The sequence below is a fragment of the Protopterus annectens genome, chromosome 10.part0 (genome assembly GCF_019279795.1).
Source record: "Protopterus annectens isolate FY-2018-M chromosome 10.part0, PAN1.0, whole genome shotgun sequence".
NCBI classification, from domain to species: Eukaryota; Metazoa; Chordata; order Ceratodontiformes; family Protopteridae; genus Protopterus; species Protopterus annectens.
Window position 1 is genome coordinate 1,805,029,206 of NC_056744.1, and position 26,371 is coordinate 1,805,055,576.

The following is a 26,371-nucleotide window of genomic DNA, read 5'->3' on the forward strand; positions in this document are numbered from 1 at the left end:
CCTGTGCGAATATTGTTGGGCTTTCACAATATCCCTGTGGTAGTCACGTATATGTGTACCTTTTCCCCTGAAATGTAAAAGCAAACCAATGTTGGCTGTCAGGGTGTATTGGTATCAAAGAGAATGCATTGTTTATATCTACCACAGAAAAGTATTTCTGTTGCGGCTTTAAATCATTCAATAAAGTGTGTGGATCTGGCACCATAGGTGCTCTAGGTATTACTGCATCATTTACAGCTTGTAAATCTTGGACCATACGTTATTCTCCATTTGCTTTTCTAACAGGAAATAAGGGTGTGTTATATGGTGAATCGGGAGATTCTACCAGTACTCCTTCCTTAAGTAAAGCTGCTATTATAGGTTTGATTCATACTTCTGCATCTTTTCTTAAGGGATACCGTCTCTTTTGTGGTCTAAATGCTGACTTTGGTGTGATTGTAACTGGTCCTGCTGTACGGATAAGTCCTAAATCTGGTTTCCCTGTTGACCAGAGAGTTTGTGGTATGCTTCATAAGGCTTTTTCTTCCTCTTCTAGTAAGTGTGCTAATCAGCTGTCCTCGCTAGATTGCAAGTGCACAGCTGGGTGTGTCTGCATTATCCAATTTAACTTCTGCTTTTGTACTCCTTGTTCTGATAGTTCTAATTCTGTCTGTTTTTCCCACCTTGTGACTTTTTCTCCTAGTCTGCCCACTTCACATTCTTGTCCTTAGTTAAACTGACATATGGTAGTCGATTAGATTTATAAAGTGCAAGGAATTCCTGGGGCAATGAACAGCTAATTACATTGTTCCCTTCTGTGTCCCCGTACAGATTACGCAATACTAATCTGTTTGCACGGTTTTTAAACAGTTCTTGCTCATATTCCTTATCAGGTCCTGGTGTGCTGCAATAATACAGAGTACAGTGCAACAAATGCTACTCACAGACTCTCACAAATGCAAAAGCACAAATGCTACTCACAGACTCTCAACATGGATTCAGACCCCATCTTAGTACAACCACTGCCCTCCTCTCTTTTACTGAAAACATTAATCTTAACCGGAATAATAAAAAAATATCCTCCGCTCTCTTCCTGGACCTATCGAAAGCCTTCGATATGGTAAACCATCAGTTACTTCTATATACTTTAAAAACCCTGCATCTAGATACTCCAGCCCTTGACTGGTTTCAAGCTTACCTCACTGGGAGACAACAAGCAGTAATGTGGCAAAACAAGCTCTCCTGCCTACTACCAAATACCATAGGAGTTCCTCAAGGTTCCATATTAGGACCTCTCCTCTTTTCAGTCTTCATAAACGACATCCAAACAGTCATCCCTGAAGCCACCTGCATTCAATATGCAGATGACTCGACTATAATATGTTCCAATGCCTCTCTTGCAAATCTACTAACTACCACCCAACATAGCTTCACCAAAGTCGAAAACTGGCTTGCCAACCATCTCCTGATCTTAAATCCAAACAAAACCAAGTTACTTCTCTTCTACCCAACCAATAGATCTCCGACTGAAAACTTCACTATAAAATCCAATAATGGGACCATCATCTCCCCAGTCACCTATACAAAGCTATTAGGAGTAAACATTGACAATAAACTCAGATTTGATATACATATCAACCAAGCCATTAAGTCAGTCAACAAGAAACTTGGGACCCTATATAGAATTAAAGCCTTCCTTACCCGAATGCCAGGGCAGCCACAGCCCGTTCACACCTTCTCTCTACCCTACTATATGCCTCTCCTGTCCTCACTCACCTTAACAAATCTGATCTGGCCAAGCTCTCATCCTGCTATAATCACATTGCCAGGTTCGTTACAGGCCTACCCTACAGAACACAACACTGTACTAACCTGAAAAAGCTTGGATGGATAGAATTCACACCTTCTTCACCAGTCCCAACTCATAGAGGCCTTCAAAATCCTTAAACAACCTGAGAATACCCTAGCACTAAAAAACTTAATGACTCCCTACTCCAATCTAAGCTGCCTTCGCTCAGCAAACAGACTCCTTGTCCAAACAACTAAATCTCTCAACCTAGGTGGTGACGCTATTTGCCAACACCACTGGTAAAATATGGAACTCTCTCCCAAATAACATCATGCTTGCAACTTCTCTAAGTCAATTCAAAAATAGTCTAAAACTCCACTTCAAGTCACACTGGCTATGTCCTTGCTCAAACTCAGACTAGCTCTGTGCCATTAACTAAAACATAAACAACTAGCTAAGATGATAAGTACTTTGTATACTGTGATAAAGAAATATGTATCCTGTCTAACTCTATGTCATTATACTGCCTACCGTCCTTGCTAATATGTTATTAATGTTACATTTGTAGTAATCTCAGAAATAGTAATGGCAGTATTGTACTTGTATGTAAATAGCCTATGTTTTTGTTAAGTTCTTTCAGCTCATTTACTGTACCTAATTATCAATGTAACTCTGTTGGAGCTTTTCTCCCCGGGCCTCCGCTGAAAAAGAACATGTATCCAGTCGGACCATCCCGGTTAACAAATGTAAAATAAATAAATAATAATAAATAAATGCTGTTTATCAGTGTCAAGGGAGGGGGACTTACTGATGGCTACGTTCATCAGCTCCTCGGTTACTGCCCCTGGACCAGTCGTAACCAAGTCCTGGCTGTACCAGTAAAACATTTCACCCTCCGATCGCACCACAAAATTATCCATTTGTCGCTGTGCTTCCATACCCGGCATAGTTGGAACTACTGCTATGCCAAAAATCTGCATAAGGTCTCTGCCCAAAAGGTTTACTGGGCATTTTGCAGAAACAACAATTTTGCTTTTCTGGGTCATCCCTGAAACAGGGTCAGTTATTGCTATGTTATGGGAGAGTGGCTCCCGATATAGCTGTCAATTAGCTGCTTTCACTAATATGTAATCAAGTGATTCTGAATTTTCTGGTAGTTTGGAAGGATGTATCAGGGTTCATGATGCCCCTGAGTCACACAGAAATTTAACTTCCCTCCCTTCTACCAGAAGTGTAACTTCCAGTTTCGTGTCTGCTAAGTAGAGCTCCAGGCTCAATAATGCTAAGTCCAAAATCTCACTTTCTTCATTGTCTGTGATTTCTTGCACATCCTCTATTTCTTCTATCACATCCTCGTTTTCTTCTATCACATTCACATTTGTCTTTCCTTGGTTATTCCCTTCTAGTGATTCTTGACTATCATATAGTCAGTCCTCACCCTCCTTATCTTCCGTGACTACCTTCTTGTTTTGCTTGCAATCCCTTGCAAAATGTCCCTTTTTCCCGCATTTAAAACATTCACCCCTTTTCTTTCTCTCTTCAAACTCTTCTGATTGCTTATCAGATTGTTTGTCTCCCTGGGTATTTTTCTTGCCCTTCTTCCCGGACTGTACTACAAAGACTTATGCTCCATCTTCTACTGCAAATACTTGGGTTTTCTTTTTCTTTTTGCTATTAAAATGCCTTTCGGCATGTCTTGCATATTCAAGTAATGACTGTAATCTACTTGTACGGTGATCTACCATGTGCCTTGTAATAAAACTACTGATGGGTGCAATACTACCTTTCAAAAATGCATTCTTTAGCTGCGGCTCATATGGGGAATCATGTGTTTGGTCTTCAGGTACCTGCATTCTACAATGGTTATTAAAACATTCTAATAATCTAGCATAATATCTGTCAACAGTTTCATTGATTAATGCAAGTCCAGTCTGCCCTAGGCTTCCATTTTTCAGAGATTCGGTGTGTCAGACCTTTCACTCTGATATCCAGTTCTGCATTACTATGTGGGAGTGGCTTATGTTCTGCGCCACGGGGATTCCACTTGCCACTGATCATGTGCCAATCTGGACCTACGATTTGTCTGACTACTTTCTCTACTTCTTCCCCATTTAAATGATAACAACCTCATGCCCTGTAAATCTTTTAAGAATTTTCTAAAATTAACTTTTGGATGGGGAATTCCCTCTGTGGCTTTCCGGATGTCTTCCGGTGTCCACGGCCTATATACCAGGATAGTTAGGTCCAGCCCTTCCTGTCCTGCCTGAGGATTTGGCACTTCTATGAGCGGACATATCTCTTCTTCGCTCATAGCTCCTGAATTTACATTCATTTGATATAACTCCATATCCCCTCTTGTCTTACGTGTTCGAGACCTAGTCTCGACAGGATCTCTGACAAACGGTTTTGGCTTCGCAGGGACAGTTGGGTATAGTGGAGGTGGATCAGTTTGTCCACTCGCTTCATATTCTGGTAAGGGAAGCGGAGGGGGTGGAGGGGCCGATGCTATTACCAAGTTATTGTCCTCTTTATCTAAAAACATTGCTTTTGAATTATTACTCTTTTGTTCACTGTGGTTTGCTTCCTCAAACCACCTGTGTGCCTGGGGAATGCCTAATTTGCGTTGCTTTTTACCTGACCTTTTGCGTCAGTTTTGAGCTGTTTTACAAGTTTAATAAGTGAAGGTTTTTCTAGTTTGCCATCAAATTTGTATTTATTAACCCATTTTGTATAATACCTAACATTGTCGGCACATTGTAATTGCATATATTTTGCGTCTTCGGTTAATGGAGGATCTCGGGATCTTTTTGTACACTTATTTCCCATATTGTCCTAACTTAGTTAAAAAATGTTACGTTACACTTCTTATCACATGGTACCACGATTTCTCTTTTTCAAAGTTTATCTAGAATAACTGCCTACCTATTCTGTTTCCCAGATCTATGACAAGACAGCAATCTTTTTTGTCTCTGATCTGTACATCACAAATCTCCCTGAAAAAAACAAATACTGTAACAAGTCCCTGATCTAAAACAGAAAAAAGGTAAATTCCTCCTTACCTGAGCCTCCGTGATTGATTAACTGATTCGCGGTTGGATCCGTTAACTCGTCCTCCAGTCGCAGATCAGAAACAGTGGCTGGCCTCTTTTGAACGACAATTCAGTTGGAGGTCTTTCAAAGCAGAAGAACTGATGTGGTCTCTTCCCCGTACGGTTTCATGCCACCGGGCCCATCTAACCTGAGTCGAAGAGTGAGAGTTTCCGGTCCAAAGGACCAAATCTGTCAAAGGAAAAAACAACTTCAAAAAGATCAATACATGGCAGGTTCAGGTTAAGGCACTTTAATCTTGCAGCAAGGAGACAAAAACATGCTAATACAGAGTTTGTCTAACTAAAATCAGGAAGTGAAGCCATTTTTATGCATTTCTTACAAGATATTGCCTACTAAGCTGATGTAACAAATCACAAGTTCTAACATCATTACTTCATAGCAGCTGTTTGTCCATGATTTTCTGCTTGCACTATCAATTTTATGAAAAACTTCCTAAGAAAAACAACGTGGCCTTGATGACCACCGGTTAGATACAACTTCTCACTATGCAATGTTACCATTCAAGGTACTATGGCTAATTTGAGCACAAAGCAAGTACAGATTATAGTCCATTTCTCTAAGCAGTCTTTTGTCTAACTTTATCTTTTCCCTCTGCAGCTGTGCATGTTCTCATAACACAAACAGAACTGATTGTTCAGGTTTAACAACATTATAGAAAACAGTATTGTTCTATTCAATTTCCTGACCTAGCAGATAATCACTTACTTCTCAGTACATTTCCAAAAGGCATAAACATGAATTTTGCTGTGCTAGCAAATACGAGGTCAGATAGCATCTTGCAAGTTTCAGAAAGCATACTGCAGTTTCAAAAACATCTTAGTTTCATATAATACTAAGCTGTACATAAGATAGAATGAAAACGTGTTAACACTTTTAGCTTCTAATTAGCACTAAACACACGCATTAATACATATTTTTCTGACAAATATCTAAACTATTACTCCTGGGATGCTTGCAGGATGACATCACTTTTTGTCATCTGACTCTATCCCAGGTGAAACTACCATTGCTGGAATCTGCCAGCATTTAGCATCCACCTGTTAAAATATACAGACAATGGCTTTTTCCTCAGATCTCTGCAACTGTTGGAAGTCATAAAGCAATAAAAAACTTCCAAGACAATACAGAAAACGTCTTAGTACAGACTCTCTTTCTCTAGCTGCATTGAAATAAACTTTTATGGAATAGTCATAAAGTAATTTAATTTTAGCTATTTTTCTGAAGTTACCCTCCTGTATTCCAGTTTCCACTGTTAAAACACATACACTTAAACAGTACAATAATGTATGCACAGTTCTGTTCTCTTCCAGCGGGGCACACTGTGAGCACATTTCTGAGCTCAGTACTTTACAAAATACATTTTTTAACACATGTTTGTACAAACAAATTTGATATATACTTGACATACAGTTCTAGTACATTTGTATACACAACCATTTGATATGAATCATGTTGATATTCACAAATGACATATAATTATTTACAAATTTACAGATAGCTGTGCTGACAGCATTTCCCTTTGTCATACCCCCCCCCCTTTTGAAGACTCAAGCTAGTTCTTCAAGTGACCCTTAGGCTCACCCCCCTCAAGCAAAGTTGCTCATCTGGTAATACATTGCCCCATACCCTGTATTGAGAGCCAATCTGTGCTGGTATTGCTAACCTGTGGTGTTGCACTGTTATATCATATGCTTGCAACGCTAGGCTCTACCTTAGTAACTTGATATTTTGCTGGTTGGCTCGATGTATCTATGTTTAGGGATTGTGGGTCTGTAACTACAGTGAATTTCTTCCATACAGATTTTATTTATTTGTTTTATTTTATTTTACATTTGTTGACTGGGCTAGTCTAACTGGATACATGTCCATTTTCAGTAGAGGCCCGGGGAGAAAAGCTCCAAGCACAGGCAACAACATAACATACAACATAACATACAATATATACAATAGTAAAATTAATAACAGAACATTGTTGAGATTGTAAATATGGAAAAACTTATACAGAGTCCTTTATGGGATTTAGCTAACATCTGAGGAAGTCTAGCTATTTAGCGGATGAAAGCTCTTAACGTAATAAATTGATGGTGGATTATCTGTGGATGCTTTCTTTTTATTTTAGTTATTTAGCTAACATCTAATACAAAGAGCAGACAACACTGAAAAAAAAACATAAGCCTCACTTTTTTTTATTTTTTGAGTAAGAAGGAAAGCTAATATAACAATAATTATAAAGTAGTAAGAAGGGAATCTGGTTCGATACCAGCGAGATGTTAAATAACTGGTTAATACAGGTCAGCATCCTAGTACACTAGAGTAGCAAAGTATGCGGAGAGCACGACTGGGGAGAGAGATATTAGTCAGGGTTAGAGCAGGGACAAAGCCGATGTGTTTTAAGGTATTCTTTAAGGTGTTTTTTGAAAAGCAGTGTAGAAGAAAGAGTAAAAAGTTCACTTGGAAGCTGGAAGATAAGGCTTAAGTTTCTGCAGTGCCCACACTATGGCTAGACATTCCTTTTCTACAGCTGCATAGCATTCCTCCCTAGGTTGGAACCTAAGCAGAGATATACCACTGGGTGCTCTTCTCCCTCTGAGGAAACCTGGCTGAGTACAGCCCCCACTCCATGGTTTGAAGCATCCACCTGCACAATAAATGTTTTGCTGTAATCTGGACTGGCTAACACAGTGGTCCTCCCAAAGCCTCTTTAAGCTTCTGAAATGCCTGCTCACATGCTGGGGGTCCACACTACCTTATCTGGCCTGTTTTCCTTGTCAGGTCTGTGAGGGGAGCAGCTGTGGTACTACAATTGGGGATAAACTTTCTGTAGTACCGTGTTGTCCTTAAGAATGCCCTCACCTGCTTCTTGGTAACAGGGGCAGGCTATGCCTAAATGACTTTCACTTTGACAGGTTCTGGTCGGACCTTACCACTCCCCACTCTAGGAGACCTCTGCTATACCCACCTGACACCTGGGCTTTATGGTCAACCCTGCCCTTTGTAGTTTGCCCAGCACCTCCCTGACATGCTGAAGGTGCTCTGGCCAGGAATGGTTGTAGATAGCAATATCATCCAGGTAAGCAAGGGCAAAATCTCTTGCTCCTGATAGGATATGATCTGCCAGCCTCTGGAAAGTTGCTGGGGCATTTTTCATCCCAAAGGGCATCTTCATGAACTCATACAAGTTGAAAGGAGTCACAAAGGCTGACCTCTCTCTATCATTGGGAGTCAAAGGCACCTGCCAGCAGCCCTTCGTAAGATCAATACTGGTAAGATACTTAGCCCCACCCAGCTGCTCTAGGGCTTCATCTGTCCTAGGCATGGGGTAAGCATCTGACTCTGTGTGACTATTTAATTTCATGTAGTCTACAGAGAACCTGGTGCTGCCATCCTTCCTTGGTACCATCACCATTGGGGAGGCCCAAGGACTGCTGGACTCCTGGATTACCTCCAGTTGCAACATTTCCTTTATCGTCTCCCTCAGAGTCTGTTTGACTCTCCCAGGCACCCTATGGGGGGCCTGCTTGATAGGTCTTTAAGGTCCTGTATCAATGTGGTACTGCATCGAGGCTACACCATGGTTTCCCAGTGAACATGCCCCCAAACTCCTGTAACACTGCTCATATTTCCCAAACCTGGGTAGGGGATAGCTGCTGGAACATGGATACCCCTTCTACTGAGGTGTCAGTCCGAGCTTCACTGAAAAGTTCAGTCACCAGATCCCCCTCAGACTCCTCCTGCCATCCACTGCAAATACTCAGCAGCAGGGCCTCACTATCATTGTAAGGTTTCATCATCTTAACATGGTATAGTTTGTCCCCGTGCTTCCTGCCTAGCAGTTCTACCATGTAGTTAATATCACTAACCTTCCTTGCCACTTCAAAGGGTCCCTCCCAAGCTGCCTGTAGGTTATTGTGTCTGACAGGAATGAAAACCATAACCTGATTCCCACAGCATATTCTCTATCTCGAGCATTCCTGTCATACGAGACCTTTTTCTGCTGTTGGGCTTCTGCCAGGTTCTCCTGGGCCAAGCCCATGAGCTCCCTGAGCCTTGTCCTGAGGTTTAGGACATATGCCACAATGGACTCCTTGTGAGATCACACTCACCCTCCCACTCATCTTGAATCAGATCTAGAGGTCCCCTCACCCTATGCCCATACAACTCAAATGGTGAAAACACTGTGGATTCCTGGGGAACCTCTCTGTAAGCAAACAACAGATAGGGCAAATATTTGTCCCACTCCCTCCTAAACTGGTCTGCAAATGCCCATAGCATGGTCTTTAGTGTAGATTTTAATCTCTCCACAAGACCATTAGTTAGGGGATGGTAAGGGGTGGTCTTTAGGTGCTTCACCTCACAGTGCTCCCACAGACAAGCCAGCAGGTCTGACATGAAATGGGCACCTCTGTCGGTCAGCATTTCTTTTGGGAAACCTACCTAGCTGAAAATCTCTAACAAAGCATTTGCCACTGTTTCTGCCTCAATGGAGGACAGGGCCACAACCTCAGGGTATCTAGTACCATAATCTACTACCACTAGCATATACTTCTTCCCTGTGGAACTTGGGGTACTTAAATGTCCCGCAATATCCATAGCTACCGTCTGAAATGGCTCCTCAATCACAGGCAAAGGGGCTTTGACCTTATCTACAGCCTTGCCTACCTTTTGGCACTGCCCACAGGTCCTGCAGTATACTGTTACATCTCTGGAAATCCCAGGCCAATAAAATTTCTGCATAATACGTCTCTTTGTATGCTTTATGCCCATATGAGCTGCAAAGGGAATGTCATGGGCTGTGGCTAGAAGTGCCAGATGGTTGGCTTTGGGCACTACCAACTGCTGTATTCTCTCACCCTCTAGCCCTCTCTCAGGGGTCCACTCTCTATACAGTAACCCTTTATCCCAGTATACAGATTCCCCCTTTCCATCAAAATCAAGTGCCTCCATAGTGACATCCCTCAAGCCTTGTAATGTAGGGTCTGAGAGCTGAGCTTGTCTCAACTCTCTCTTTGTAACCCTTCCCAGCTCCCCTTCTACAGGATGTCTGGTATCCTCTGACAGCATTCCCTCACTGTCAGCCTGGGTACTACTACTCACTTCTGCCCTTGAATTCACTCTGGCCAAGGGAACATCAGTACCCACAAGCAGCTGTGGCTCACATTCAGTCTCACTGCTACAGAGTAGCTCCCTCTCTGAAGTAACCACCTGTGTGGTTCGTCTGGGTCCACCTGTGTGGTTCGTCTGCCCCCCCCCCCCGACTACCAGACCTACATGCTTGTCTCCAAGCCTGACTGCGTGTCACTGTATGCACACAAGGTACTGCATTATCAAAATCATTCCCTATCAGGACATCTGCAGGGATATCCTCAAACGCACCTACTTGCTTCCTTTTCCACCTCCCAGTCAAACTGAACCCTAGCCAAAGGTATTTAGAATGGGGTACCTCCTAAAGCTCTGACTTGAGGAGATTGTCTAAGCAAGTAGTGCTCCTCTTTAACCATTGCAGGCTTCACAATGGTTAGGTCAGAGGCTGCCTCTCTCTTAGCTGTGCCCTGTTTCCCATCTACTAAGACTGGATATAACCTCTTGTGCTAGTTTGTTAATCTTGTTGTCCCAGACAACTTACTGCTGGCATTCTGTCACTCCCACTTACTGTCTCTCTCACCTGTTGTTTCCCACCTTGCCTCCGTGGACATCTATATGCTACATGTCCCCACTGGTTACATTTAAAACATTTAACCCTTGATCCTGGCCGTGTACCTGAACTAGTGGATTCCCCTGTGACTGACAGACTCTGTTGGGGCCAATTTAGGCTACCCATCATGGGTTCCCTTAGACCCATGTACAGCACTGGGTATCCCTTTCCTGTGCAGTAATGCTCTGCTTGCTAGGTATAGGTCTCCCTTTTTCCCCAGCTCATCTACGGTGCTGCATTACCAATCTGCTAACCAGATCCTCATGTCATCAGGCAAAGTGCTAAGGGCTTGTTCCTTCACCAAAAGGTCTGCCAGCCCTTCAAATGTGGTGACCTGACATCCACTCACCCACCTATGAAAATAAGTGTTTAGTTCAGCAATATATTCACACACACTTTCATCTGCCTTGTGTCTATGCTCAAGAAATGTTTTTCTATAAGCTTCATCTGTTAACTTAAAACACTCTAATAAACAACTTTTAAGAGTATTATAATTTAAGCAATCAGTATCAGACAGTTTAGAAATAGCAGTTACAGCATTACCATGGAGTAAGGGGGTCAGGAACCATACCCACAGCCCTTGGTCAACATTGTACTGTTTACTTACCCTTTCAAACATATGAATAAAACTATCAAAATTATTGCTCTCTGTAAATTGTGGAAGAAATGTTCTGACCTTTATTGCTTCTGCAGTTTGGTTACTCCCTTCCTCATTACCTCCATGACCTTGACAAAGAGTCAACATCTCCTTTTCATGTTGCTTCTGCCTGTCATTTTCTTCAACTTCCAGATGTCTCAGCCTCTCATTTTCTTTAGCATCTAAACACTGCAGTCTCTCTGCTAATTCTATTTCTACCTCAGTAAAAAAAGCACTTTAAGGAAATAAGGCTGCAGGTAGTAGTTCGTTGAATTTAATGAGGCAACAAAAAGTACATGAACGCTTAAGACACTCCACACTGCGTTTTCGTTTCACTTTTGACTTCATCAGACAACATAAATCACTCAATACTAACCCTTAAATACTCAAAACACAAATTACAAATCACACAATTAAAAAACAATTAATTGAATACAGGTGCTCACTTTAAAATATTGGTTAATAGAAAATTCAACCTAGCAAAAGAAGATAACATGCACTGTAAAAAACTTTACACCAATATATTATATCTTCATTTATACAATGCTGACCAACAATCCTATACAAATCTTGTAAAACATAAAAATATAAATAAACTATATTTAATACAGCTAAAAAGTAAATACAACTAGAAACTGTCTAAGAATCTTGAATACATTTATGATACTTTGGCGCCATCAAGTGGAAGAAACCTGAACACTTATAAAAATTACTTATATTACAGATAAATGAATCAATAAATAGTATAAATAATTCTATAAACCTCAATTTCTCAATTATAAAACTTTCTATCTTTGTTTATAAATTATTAAAAAATATATTTAAATTAATATTTGATTTTTTTTATTAAAAATATAAACAAGTTTTATTATGTTAAAACCTATTAAAGCTTAGCCACCCTCATTTTCAGTACCGGAGTTATAGAAATAACATCATTCAGGCCTGGTAATTTATTAGCCTCCAAATATAATTGCCATAATAACTCCTTATACTCTATAGATGTCTCCCATTGGCCTCCCCTGATGTCCTTTTCTACTACTTCTAGAACAAAAAAATTATAAACTGCTGAGGGACAATCCATTTTATGTCTATACAATGCATTTTTAGGATTATTTGTTCTAATTTCATAATAGTGTTCATAAATCCTGTTTTTTAGCTTCCTTTCAGATTTTCCAACATAGAATGCATCACATACTTTACATAGGGCAATATAAATAATCCCATTTGTATCACAGTTAGAGAAGTACTTACTCTCAATTAAAATATCCCTACTTTTTACATAAATTGCATTATTTACACAAATATGCATACATTGAGACCACTTACCACATTTAAAAGTCCCTACTTTAGTTCTTTTGTTCCTATTCAATCCTTTATTCCCTTCTAGGATGGATTTTAAATTCCTACCTTTACGATAAGTACATCTCAATGGTTCCACAAAAAGGTGGCCAAGATCCGATAACTCACCAAATTTCGTCCATTCTTCCTCCAAAATCTTTCTAATCTGAACAGCCTATCCACAATAATCAACTATGAAATTATTTTCTCTTTCAAGATTATAAGCTGTGCTCTTAAATGTTTCCATCATATTTCATCTACCTAAAATGGGTTCGAATCTCCCCATTCTACCCTCCCTAACTTCCTTCTCAATATTTTTAACCAATGCTGATGGATACCCTCTCTCAATGAACATTTTATAAAGTATGTCACATTCTTCATTAAAATCTATTTCTCTCGACGTCATTCTACTTGCTCTTACGTACTGCCCCTTTACAATCCCTTTCTTCTGATGGTAAGGGTGTGCACTCCCAAAAGACAAGTAGGAATTGGAATATGTTTTCTTTCTATATACCTTACAAAAAAATCCAGTTTCACTTTTACCCACATTAATATCCAAAAATTTTAATTCATTCCTGTCACCTTGAAATGTGAATTTTAAAAAGCTAGTTGATTGTGAAATGTGTTTAAAAAATGTTTGAAATTCATCATCTGTGCCAATCCATAAAAAACACGTCATCAGGAAAACGCTTGTATAACTTCCAACATGAACTGAACCTTGAATTAATAATAAATTTATTTTCCCAAGCTGAAAGTATAATATTCACATAGGTAGGGGCGCATCTAGCACCCATTCCTACCCCCTGAATTTGTTTAAAAAATTCCCCTTCAAAGTGAATAAAATTGTTGGAAAGCACTACATCCATCAGCGTAAGAATCAAATAAAATTCATTATTATCAACCTTCCCATAATTTATCAAAGCCTCTTCAAACAACTTCATGCCGTCCTCATGAGGTATGGACGAGAACAAATCAATAATATCAATTGTGTAAAAAATGATATGTTTATCAAAAACCTCTTGAGATAGTTGTTGCAATAATTCCCATGAATCTTTCTCCACTCCATTCCCTGTAGTAGAAAGTACCTTTAATTTTGTATCCAGCCATTTGGCTATAGGTGCTGTAACTGAATTCTCTGAAGCCACAATTGGGCGCATAGGTGGACTTACTATATTTTTATGCACCTTAGGTACACCAAACATTGTCGGGACCTTGGGTTTTTCTACATGCAAATACTGGAATGTTTGGATATCAATCGAACCTTCTAATAATAAATCATTAAGTACTAAATAAACTTTCTTATTCCCTATATTAATCTCATTTAAGGAGGCTCTGAGATACCTTTCTTCATTTTCCAGTATTTGCATCATCTTTTCTTCATAGAACAAATGATCCATTACAACCGTCCCTCCCCCTTTATCAGGTTTAGAAATTCTAATAGTTTTGTCATTACTTAGACTATTCAATAAGATATTTTCTTCCTTGGATAAGTTAAATGCTATTTTATTTCCACCCAGCTCAATCCTTATCCTTTTTTCCCATTAATATCTCAAAATTTTTCAGTTGTGGGTGTAGGGGGGGTTAAAAGTACTTTGTCTCTTAAACATTTCACTTCCCTGTTTGTTTGTATTCTGACCATGATATAAGATCTCAAAATTTTTCTTCCTAAGGAAAAGCTTCAAATTTATCAATACTTTCCTGATATCTGCTTTTCTATTGGGCACAAATGTTAATCCTTTAGAAAACAGTTTGAAGTGTATATCCTGAATGCTTAAATGGCTATAATTATAAATATTATAGCCTAAAAGACTATGTAGTGGTCCTTCAACATTTATCTGTTCACTAATTTGAGGTATGTAAGTCTGCTTTTCAACTACCATCGTTGGTATCCTCTGTTGTAATTGCCATACACACCCCCTCTCCCCCCCCCCTCTGAAAATTTTGTTGATGGCTAGTCTGATAATTCCTGATTCTTTCTGATCTTCTCAGTGGGGGATACTCTGACAAATCATTAACATCACCTATTTCATTATTCACACTAACTTCTTCATTAATCTGTTGTTCATTCCCAGACCATGTTGTTCCATATCCCTCATAACTAAAAAAATTATTATTTCGAGGTTTAGGGTAGCTTACTTTATTCTTATAATCCTGGATATCCCTCTCTAACTTTCTACTTTTTCTTTGGAACACATTACTAATACTTCTATCAATTCTTTTTAATGTGTCATAATACATTCTCTGACATTCATCAATGGAGAAAAGTAGGTCTTTGGTAATTTTACCATTCACTTCTTCAATAACATTATTTAAAAAGTCAATTTCCCTTTCATTTTCCTTAATCATAGCTTTTAAAATATCTAAACCACATTTGTTAAAAATATTTAATAATTCTAAATGAAAATCACTTCCTTCAATAACTTTATTTGGAAATTTGCATACTCTTAGTCCTTTTGGGACTATTTCTAACCTTAAACATTCTTTTAAATAAACATTTTCCATCTCCAAATTTTTAAATTTAAACAGCATTTCGTCAAGTTTCTTCACATTGGACTCATATTAACAATAGGCGCTTTTTATCATTAAAACTGTACTGTTTGTGCAACACATTGTGTTGCACAAACAGTACAGTTTTAATGATAAAAAAGCGCCCATTGTTAATGAGAATGATAGTAATTTAACTTATGAGTCCAATGTGAAGAAACTTGACAAAATGCTGTTTAAATTTAAAAATTTGGAGTTGGAAAATGTTTATTTAAAAGAATGTTTAAGGTTAGAAATAGTCCCAAAAGGACTAAGAGTATGCAAATTTCCAAATAAAGTTATTGAAGGAAGTGATTTTCATTTAGAATTATTAAATATTTTTAACAAATGTGGTTTAGATATTTTAAAAGCTATGATTAAGGAAAATGAAAGGGAAATTGACTTTTTAAATAATGTTATTGAAGAAGTGAATGGTAAAATTACCAAAGACCTACTTTTCTCCATTGATGAATGTCGAGAATGTATTATGACACATTAAAGAATTGATAGAAGTATTAGTAATGTGTTCCAAAAAAGTAGAAAGTTAGAGAGGGATATCCAGGATTATAAGAATAGTAAGCTAAACTCAAATAATAATTTTTAGTTATGAGATGGAACAACATGGTCTGGGAATGAACAATTTAATGAAGAAGTTAGTGTGAATAATGAAATAGGTGATGTTAATGATTTGTCAGAGTATCCCCCACTGAGAAGATCAGAAAGAATCAGGAATTATCAGACTAGCCATCTACAAAATTTTCAGAGGGGGGGGGTGCGTATGGCAATTACAACAGAGGATACCAACGATGGTAGTTGAAAAGCAGACTTACATACCTCAAATTAGTGAACAGATAAATGTTGAAGGACCACTACATAGTCTTTTAGGCTATAATATTTATAATTATAGCCATTTAAGCATTCAGGATATACACTTCAAACTGTTTTCTAAAGGATTAACATTTGTGCCCAATAGAAAAGCAGATATCAGGAAAGTATTGATAGATTTGAAGCTTTTCCTTAGGAAGAAAAATTTTGAGATCTTATATCATGGTCAGAATACAAACAAACAGGGAAGTGAAATGTTTAAGTGACAAAGTACTTTTAACCCCCCCCTACACCCACAACTGAAAAATTTTGAGATATTAATGGAAAAAAAGGATAAGGATTGAGCTGGGTAGAAATAAAATAGCATTTAACTTATCCAAGGAAGAAAATATCTTATTGAATAGTCTAAGTAATGACAAAACTATTAGAATTTCTAAACCTGATAAAGGGGAGGATTGTAATGGATCATTTGTTCTATGAAAAGATGATGCAAATACTGGAAAATGAAGAAAGGTATCTCAGAGCCTCTTAAATGAGATTAATGAGGAATAAGAAAGTTTATTTAGTACTTAATGATTTATTATTAGAAGGTTCGATTGATATCCAAACATTCCAGTATTTGCGTAGAAAACCCAAGGTCCGACAATGTTTGGTGTACCTAAGGTATAAAAATATAGTAAGTCCACCTATGCGCCCAATTGTGGCTTCAGAGAATTCAGTTACAGCACCTATAGCCAAATGGCTGGATACAAAATTAAAGGTACTTTCTACTACAGGGAATGGAGTGGTGAAAGATTCATGGGAATTATTGCAACAACTATCTCAAGAGGTTTTTGATAAAGATATCATTTTTTACACAATTGATATTATTGATTTGTTCTCGTCCATACCTCATGAGGACGGCATGAAGTTGTTTGAAGAGTCTTTGATAAATTATGGGAAGTTCGATAATAATGAATTTTATTTGATTCTTACGCTGATGGATGTAGTGCTTTCCAACAATTTTATTCACTTTGAAGGGGAATTTTTTAAACAAATTCAGGGGGTAGCAATGGGTGCTAGATGCGCCCCTACCTATGCGAATATTATACTTTCAGCTTGGGAAAATAAATTTATTATTAATTCAAGGTTCAGTTCATGCTGGAAGTTATACAAGCGTTTTCTTGATGACGTGTTTTTTATGGACTGGCACAGATGATGAATTTCAAACATTTTTTAAGCACATTTCACAATCAACTAGCTTTTTAAAATTCACATTTCAAGGTGACAGGAATGAATTAAAATTGTTGGATATTAATGTGGGTAAAAGTGAAACTGGATTTTTTTCTAAGGTATATAGAAAGAAAACGTATTCCAATTCCTACTTGTCTTTTGGGAGTGCACACCCTTACCATCAGAAGAAAGGGATTGTAAAGGGCAGTGAAGAGCAAGTAGAATGACGTCGAGAGAAATAGATTTTAATGAAGAATGTGACATACTTTATAAAATGTTCATTGAGAGAGGGTATCCATCAGCATTGGTTAAAAATATTGAGAAGGAAGTTAGGGAGGGTAGAATGGGGAGATTCGAACCCATTTTAGGTAGAGGAAATATGATGGAAACATTTAAGAGCACAGCTTATAATCTTGAAAGAGAAAATAATTTCATAGTTGATTATTGTGGACAGGCTGTTCAGATTAGAAAGATTTTGGAGGAAGAATGGATGAAATTTGGTGAGTTATCGGATCTTAGCCACCTTTTTGTGGAACCATTGAGATGTACTTATCGTAAAGGTAGGAATTTAAAATCCATCCTAGAAGGGAATAAAGGATTGAATAGGAACAAAAGAACTAAAGTAGGGACTTTTAAATGTGGTAAGTGGTCTCAATGTATGCATATTTGTGTAAATAATGCAATTTATGTAAAAAGTAGGGATATTTTAATTGAGAGTAAGTACTTCTCTAACTGTGATACAAATGGGATTATTTATATTGCCCTATGTAAAGTATGTGATGCATTCTATGTTGGAAAATCTGAAAGGAAGCTAAAAAACAGGATTTATGAACACTATTATGAAATTAGAACAAATAATTCTAAAAATGCATTGTATAGACATAAAATGGATTGTCCCTCAGCAGTTTATAATTTTTTTGTTCTAGAAGTAGTAGAAAAGGGCATCAGGGGAGGCCAATGGGAGACATCTATAGAGTATAAGGAGTTATTATGGCAATTATATTTGGAGGCTAATAAATTACCAGGCCTGAATGATGTTATTTCTATAACTCCGGTACTGAAAATGAGGGCGGCTAAGCTTTAATAGGTTTTTAACATAATAAAACTTGTTTATATTTTTAATAAAAAAATTTTTAAATATTAATTTAAATATATTTTTTAATAATTTATAAACAAAGATAGATAGAAAGTTTTATAATTGAGAAATTGAGGTTTATATAATTATTTATACTATTTATTGATTCATTTAACTGTAATATAAGTAATTTTTATAAGTGTTCAGATTTCTTCCACTTGATGACGCCAAAGTATCATAAATGTATTCAAGATTCTTATACAGTTTCTAGTTGTATTTACTTTTTAGCTGTATTAAATATAGTTTATTTATATTTTTATGTTTTACAAGATTTGTATAGGGTTGTTGGTCAGCATTGTATAAATGAAGATATAATATATTGGTGTAAAGTTTTTTACAGTGCATGTTATCTTCTTTTGCTAGGTTGAATTTTCTATTAACCAATATTTTAAAGTGAGCACCTGTATTCAATTAATTGTTTTTTAATTGTGTGATTTGTAATTTGTGTTTTGAGTATTTAAGGGCTTAGTATTGAGTGATTTATGTTGTCTGATGAAGTCAAAAGTGAAACGAAAACGCAGTGTGGAGTGTCTTAAGCGTTCATGTACTTTTTGTTGCCTCATTAAATTCAACGAACTACTACCTGCAGCCTTATTTCCTTAAAGTGCTTTTTTTACTGAGGTTGGCGTTTTCTGGCACTGGTTTCCATATTTTTTCTAATTCTATTTCTAACCATTTGGCCTCCAGTTCAAGTCTGTTTAATTCCAGACAGATTTTTTAAGTCCTCTGTGGAAAGGTTGAACTGTCCATTTTCTGAGAGTTGTACATCCCCAAGGCCAGTCTGTTTGTCCTCCTGGTTGCTGGTCCGTAATGCAGCTGTGACTAAGGCTGCAATTATTTTTGCTTTAATAAGGTTGGCAGGCACCAGTCCTTTGTCTTGGAACGTCTCAGCCAACTGGCTGCTTGTCAACTTGTCATACTACTCTGCTGACATCCTTGCCTGCTCTCCCTGACTAACTAAGCTATCACAAAGTAAGTAAAACTGTTGTGATATGAAACTCTGAATGTCTACCATGTGGCTTCTTCAGAGCACAAACACCTTCTTTAGTGACCACTGTTTACAGGCAACAGGAGTTCAATATCCACACCATTGAATCCCAATATGTACTGCCAGCCCATTAATATGTGATGCCCACCATTGAGCCAGTAATCAAGGAGCCTCAATCCTCACCACTGGTACCAGTGGGGGATGTACACACTGGGAGGATGACAACTACACACACAGTATTTCCAGATGCAGCTCTCTGCATCAAGTGCAATTTCCCTTAAGAGCACACAGACAACATAGTCTGGGGCTGGTTTTGCTCTCTTTCTCCAGATCTCCAGTAAGACTCCCCACTGGCACAGCTATAGAGTTGAGAGCTCAGATGAGTGAGCAAGCCAATACCTCCAGAACCCCCTCTGTCCAACCAGTGCTTTGTGTTCCTGCTCAAGTAGCCAGCACACACACTCTTTGAAGTTTGATTTACAGACACACACATACACACTTTGAGGTTTGATTTACACATACATAACACATCTGGGAAAGGCTAGCACAGGTTTACTAGCTATGCCCCTTTCTGACCAGACTATAAGGTAGTTATTACTGCCACCAGTCACTCCCTATCAGCTACTTTAAGGCCCTTAACAAAGGGTGTCCAATCTTACTGTGTAATGTTAATATCAATACAAATGGTAGTTTGACCAAGAGCCAGGCTATTAGGAGTGGCCCACAGTGTCACCAAATAAATATGCAAGTACCCTCAGAACTTAAATATCTGTAGAAATATCAGCCACAATAAACAGTTTAAATATATTTAATAATAAAAAAATTAATGAAGTAAGAGCAGTTATGTGCACCAATCCAAACAAACAACTAAGAATTAGTATAACACGCTCTAAATGCCACCACAGATCCAACAACACTTTCCAAGCAGCTGGTGTAATAAACAAAAATTTAATAAAATAAAAACTTTAAAACTGGTATAGCAATGAGATTTAGCACTTTCATCCACCCCAAACATGGACTTCTTCAGAATGCCATACTGTTAATTTACCTCCTTAAGGCGCACTTTTTGAAAGGTTATTTTAGAGAGATAGATACTATATTCTAAAGACAGCACACAGACAGAAGTGTGGAATGGATGTTTCTAGGTCCAAGACAAGATACAAAATGCCCAGTCTTTCTCTGACAGCGTTATTAAATTAATAATAAACATTACTGCTCGGTTAGCTTAGATAACATTACTCTTTGTCACCTGACTTCAGTTCCCAGGCTAACAGATACTAACAGAATTTTAACATCTCTGTGTGAGAAGTACATATCTCTCAGACGTTTGTGGAACATGGAAGTCGTAAAACAATCAAACACTTTTACATTTGAAACCTAGTAATTATTTCTGTTTCAAGACAATACAAAAACTCCTAGCTCTAAACATTATGGCTGCTGCTAAGCAGAAACTGAGAGATAACACAATTGTAAAACATTTTACTTTTCAACTTATTTTCTTGAAGTTTTGTAAGCTAATGCTGTATGTTCCAGATTCTACTATTAAAACATACATTTGCACAGGTATATAGTTTATATACATTTCTGTTCTTGTCCAGTAGGGTACACTGTGGACACATTCTTGAAGCTCAGTACTGTACAAATCCTGTTCAACACACACTTCTGCACCAGTAGTTTAATATGCACATGACATACAGTTCTCTTACATTTGCAAGCCAAGCATATGAATCACATTAATATTCACAAATGACATATGATTATTTACAAAATTCCAGATAGCTGGGCTGGCAGTGTCACACAGGTTAAGCCTTTTAATCACTGAGATGGAATTGTTTTCCCATGGTAGTGGCCTTGGAAATATGGTGAGAGCAGATGAAGGACAGGGAGGTTTGGCCTCATTCTGATAACTGAAGCATCATACTTATAGTGAATTATCAACTAGGGGGTAAAGGAGTGTTAGGCAGAATGATGAGGTATTTCACTTTTACGTTCTTAACACTAAATGTCACAGTTAAGGGGCAACACACACCAAACATTGGTAACTTATTATAAGAATCCCTTTCTCATTTACAGTGGTGCTGGTTTAGGTTGCTGGCTCCAAATGCAAAACCTACTCCAGATCAAGTGCCATATCATTTATGGGCTTTATGACCAGATGAGAATAGTGTCTAATGTGTAATGCCCTCAGTGGAGGGACAAGAGTAAGGTATAATACATGCTACATCAAATTTTTTCAGACTAGCTTATCTAGAGGCTGGGAACCAGCATGGCCAATTCCACCTCACCAAGTCAGGACTTACATTTTGGTAATGATTGAATTAGGTTAGAGTTTGGGGATGGCAAGAAGCACACTGTCAGCTTTGAATTGGTTTCATCAGGTTCTAGGGTTAGGGAACTTAACTAATTTGTTACAAGTGCAGTCAATGTTTAAAGGCTGGGGAGGCAAACACCGAATATTCAAGACAAGAGGTTCCCCATAGGACCAGCAGTTCTACATAAACTATGGTTTTGTATTTTATCAATTTGCTTTTCTTCTTATGAAGTAGTGTTATTTAGGGCTGCATCTCTGCTGGCTTTTTGTGAGGCATTTAGGTGGCCAGAGATTGTTCAATCAAACAAGGAGAAAGGTCAGCAGAGGGTTTTATCTTTGCACATGAGCACGTGTTTATGGAAGACATGGGGAAGGTTAGTGGGTAAGAACTGTTACCCTGAAGCATTTGGAATGGAAATTGGCAACAGTTATATTGGCGTACAGCAACATTAAGAAAATGTTTGATAGTCCATTCTTTTGTCATCAGCAAGGTGATCCTCTTACACAGTATCAGGTGAGGGCAGTCTTAAGGGAGGCTGTTAAGTTGTGTGGCTTAGACACAGATATACATCATATTCTTTTCAGATAGATGCAGTTTCATGTGAACACACTGGGGGTATCGCAGGTTGACATTAAGAGGTTGGGCATGTGGAATGCAATGCTTATAAAAGCTATGTGATGTATAAGTGAGTTTAACTCTTATTTTTGTTTTTCAGCCTACACATCATCGGATTGGAAGTACTTCTGGATGGTGGGTCATTCTTTTATTCGGCCACTCCATCGTTGGGTCCACGACAGGTTGATCTCATCCTTCTGAAGATGGAATCGAGTTTTTTATATGAGGCAGTCTGGTTTGGGGTATCAGGCAATCAATGGCATCAGCTTAGGGCAGTGTTGCAACAAGCAGCCAAAATGGGCAAACCTCCTACAGCCTTTGCGTTACATTTAGGAGGTAATGATATTTACCAGCTTCCAATAAAAGATCTGCCTTTGTGCTGAGCTGATTATATAAGTGTGGTACATGAGTTAACATCCTGCGTTGCATCAATTGTCAAGGTAAGGTATTTAATAAAGTATGGATAGTTGTTGCTATTTTAGTAAAGGCAGGTAGAGCTGTACCAGTCTCAGACAAAAGAATGGCCTTACATAACTGCATGGTCAGCACCAATGTTAGACACTGTCTGCTAACACACAGCCGCCCGATGCTGTGCATGAATATTACAGACACTGTCAGCAGACACACAGCTGGCCTCTGCTGTTCATGGATGTTGCAGATACAGTTTGTCACACAGTATGCATTGAGAGGTTGACAAGAATCCAACTGTGGACTGCAAGGAGTGGTTTCTTCACATGTCATTGTCTTAATTCCACTCCTCCAGCTGTTACACTACCTGTTTCATGTCTGCCAAGTTGCCTCAAAGTTTATAACCATGACACATATAGAAACAGGGATATGTCCCTGTCTCTCTCTCTCTCACACAAACACAGACACACACACACACACTAGAACATATGCAATGTTGTACAATATAATAAAAACCTGTGATCATCTGTCCAGAAATCAAGTACATCACATAAAGGAGGCATTGCAATAGATATGGGGTCTATATTATAATCTCGATTGTTTTAATGGATCAAATGCATAAACATCGAACCATTAAACAATCGAAATTCTATAAAAAAAAAATTAAAAAAAAAACCCGATGAGTGTAGGCAGGGGGGCAAGCCCCCCTGCACCCCCCCATGTGGGGGGTGCACCCCTTGCTACCTAAATATACCAACGTTGAGATCACGCTACACTCTTTACTTGTTTTTATTTTTTTTTACAGCCTTTATTAGAATTTCAATGATTTACTGTTTCGATTACTAAAGTTCGATTTTTAGTGATTCGAAACATTAAATCTTCGAGATTCTAACATAGACCCATAGATATGTACATGGAAACTAGTTCTAACCATAATATTAAGGAAAATGCTTTTGAAATGTACTTTGTTTCCCTCCTATTATCAGGTGACGTGCAAACTTAAACAATATAGTGTTTCTCAAAACCACCACTTCCAAATGGCATGCTACATGCATAGTTTCAAGGTAAGTGCAGTAGCATTTGTAAGTGAGGGTTGTGGAGCATGCCTTCTTCCTTTAAAATGTCTGTGTATCCCACTGCTAGGTCCAGGATAAAGGAGTGGTTCTGCACAGTACATGTTTGGAGGCTGAGGAGGCTGAGGGAATCCAACCGCGGACCACAGGGAGTGGCTTGTTCATATATCATAGCCTTAATCCAGTGCTACAACTTTTGCACTTCCTGTTTCATATGTGCAAGATGTTTAAATATCTGCAGACATCATGCATAAAAGAACAGGGATATAGCTCACAGACATATATATATATATATATATATATATATATATATATATATATATATATATATACACACACATGCATGGACTCTATGAGCATACCTTAGAAGACATGAGACTGTGCACAATATAATACAAACGTACAATGCTGTGCAGGTACAGTGCCTAATTCTGAAGCTCAGTGATCTCTGTCAGTAGGGTTTACAGCAGTCCTTTTTTCATGTGCCATACATCAGGTGGGAGGGGTCCCAACTGTCTTTATGTACACGTGTGGACAGATATATCCCTGGACTTTCATTCTTCAGTGAATGTACAGTCTTCTTTTAATAACATGCATGCACCAGCCATCTTCCACGTACCACCAAAATGTGGAATATATATATATATATATATTTTCAACTTCTGCTTTTCTCCCATTTTGCCAAGCTGAATATGGCTACATGTGTCTAAAATGGCTTGGGAAGATTAACTCACTAAGTTATACTTGCAGCTGTTTTGCATTGTGCAACCTTTAGAGTATCATTTTATACTCTGATATAGCTAAAATAATTAAAGCTACCATGTAATAATAGTTTTTTTTGAGTTAGTCATAGACCAGTACCTTATAAATTACATAAATGTCAAGGACAGCATGGTGGCTGTGTAGTTACCATCTCTGCCTCACAGCTTCAAGGGTTTGGAGTTCAATCCTGAACTCCTGACCATGTTTGCATGCTCTCATTTGCTTACAAGGGTTTCTCCAGGTACTCTGGTTCACTTTCACCTCTCAAAAATAAGTTGGTCACTTTGTTAATTTACCTTTGTCCTCACTGCCTAGGTTGTGTGACTAAAAAAGACCAACGCCAGAGAAGTTCACTTATCCATTTAATTAATGAATAAATTAAATTTAAAAAAAATTAAAAGATGAACTTCACCATTATATAAGAAAACAAAAGAAAGAAAACAACAGTAATTGCTTTGTATGTAACAATTATATTCTCAAAGGAAAGAGGAGAGAGCATGATGCAAACTTTCAAATAGCACAGCAAAAGCCATAAAATTTAAGTTGCTACCAATACACACAAATATATATATTTGTGTCTGTATATATATATATATATATATATATACATACATATATATATATATACACACACACACACACACACACACACACACACACACACACACACACACAAATAAAAAAGCACAGGGCGCCAAAGTAACCAAACACAATCTTCAAAAACAGTGCCTAGAGTCACCGAACCACCGCACAGTGAATGATAATGGATTTTATTCAGCCAACTAAATCACGCCCATACACATAAACGCTCCACAAGGAAAAAAGTATGTTTTCATCATTAAACTTCTTCATATGCAGACTGGGAATAACAAACTTCCTTATATAGAAAAAACTAATTACATAATTAACAAATTTTAAAATCAATTGGGCTTGTTAATTAACTAACCCTTTTTAACAGAAAAAATGAAAAAAAAAAAGTGCTGACAATCATGCTTAGTGTGAAGCACATTTTAAAACAAATATTATATTCAACTGAAGTATGCCATATATAAAAGGATGGATATGCTGACCTTTCTATTGTTTAAAAAACTTTTCCTAAGAGAAATAGTATGTGCAAAAACAACTTATTTGAAGCTCTAAAACCATTAAAAGACAAATACAATCATAATTTTCAGTACCTTAAGATATGCCTGTGAAATCACATTCCTTGTATTAGGGCTCTATCTTGTGGCCATAGCTTGTCATTACACCTTTAAAAAACTTTCATTAGGTGAGGGAGGAGCATAGGGTGACATACAAGAGTGGAGAAAGATGCACACAGGTGGATTATATCTTATGTAGAAGGGCCAGTCTGAAGGAGATTGGAGACTGTAAAGTGGTGGCAGGGGAAAGTGTAGTTAGGCAGCATAGGATGGTGGTTTTATAGGATGACATTGGTGATCAAGAAGAGGAGGAGAAGTGTGAGGGCAGCACCAAGGATCAGATGGTGGAAATTGAAAAAGGGTAATTGTGAGGTGGAGTTCAGGGATGAGTTAAGACAGGCACTGGGTGGCAGTGAAGAGTTACCGAATAGCTGGGTAACTACAGCAGAGCTAGTAAGGGAGGCGGCTAGAAAGGTGCTTGGTATGACATCCGGACGGAGGAAGGATGACAAGGAGACATGGTGGTGGAATGAGTACAAGAGAGTATACAGAGAAAGAGGTTGGTAAAGAAGAAGTGGGATTGTCAAAGAGATGAAGAAAGTAGACAGGAGTATAAGGAGATGAGGTGCATGGCAAAGAGAGAGGTGGCAAACGCTAAAGATGAGGCATATGAAGAGTTATATCAAAGGTTGGACACTAAGGAGGGAAAAAAGGACCTGCATTGATTGGCTAGACAGAGGGACCGAGCTAGTAAAGATGTGCAGCAGGTAAAGGTGATAAAGGATAATGAGGGAAACATGCTCACAAGTGAGGAGAGTGTGTTGAGGAGA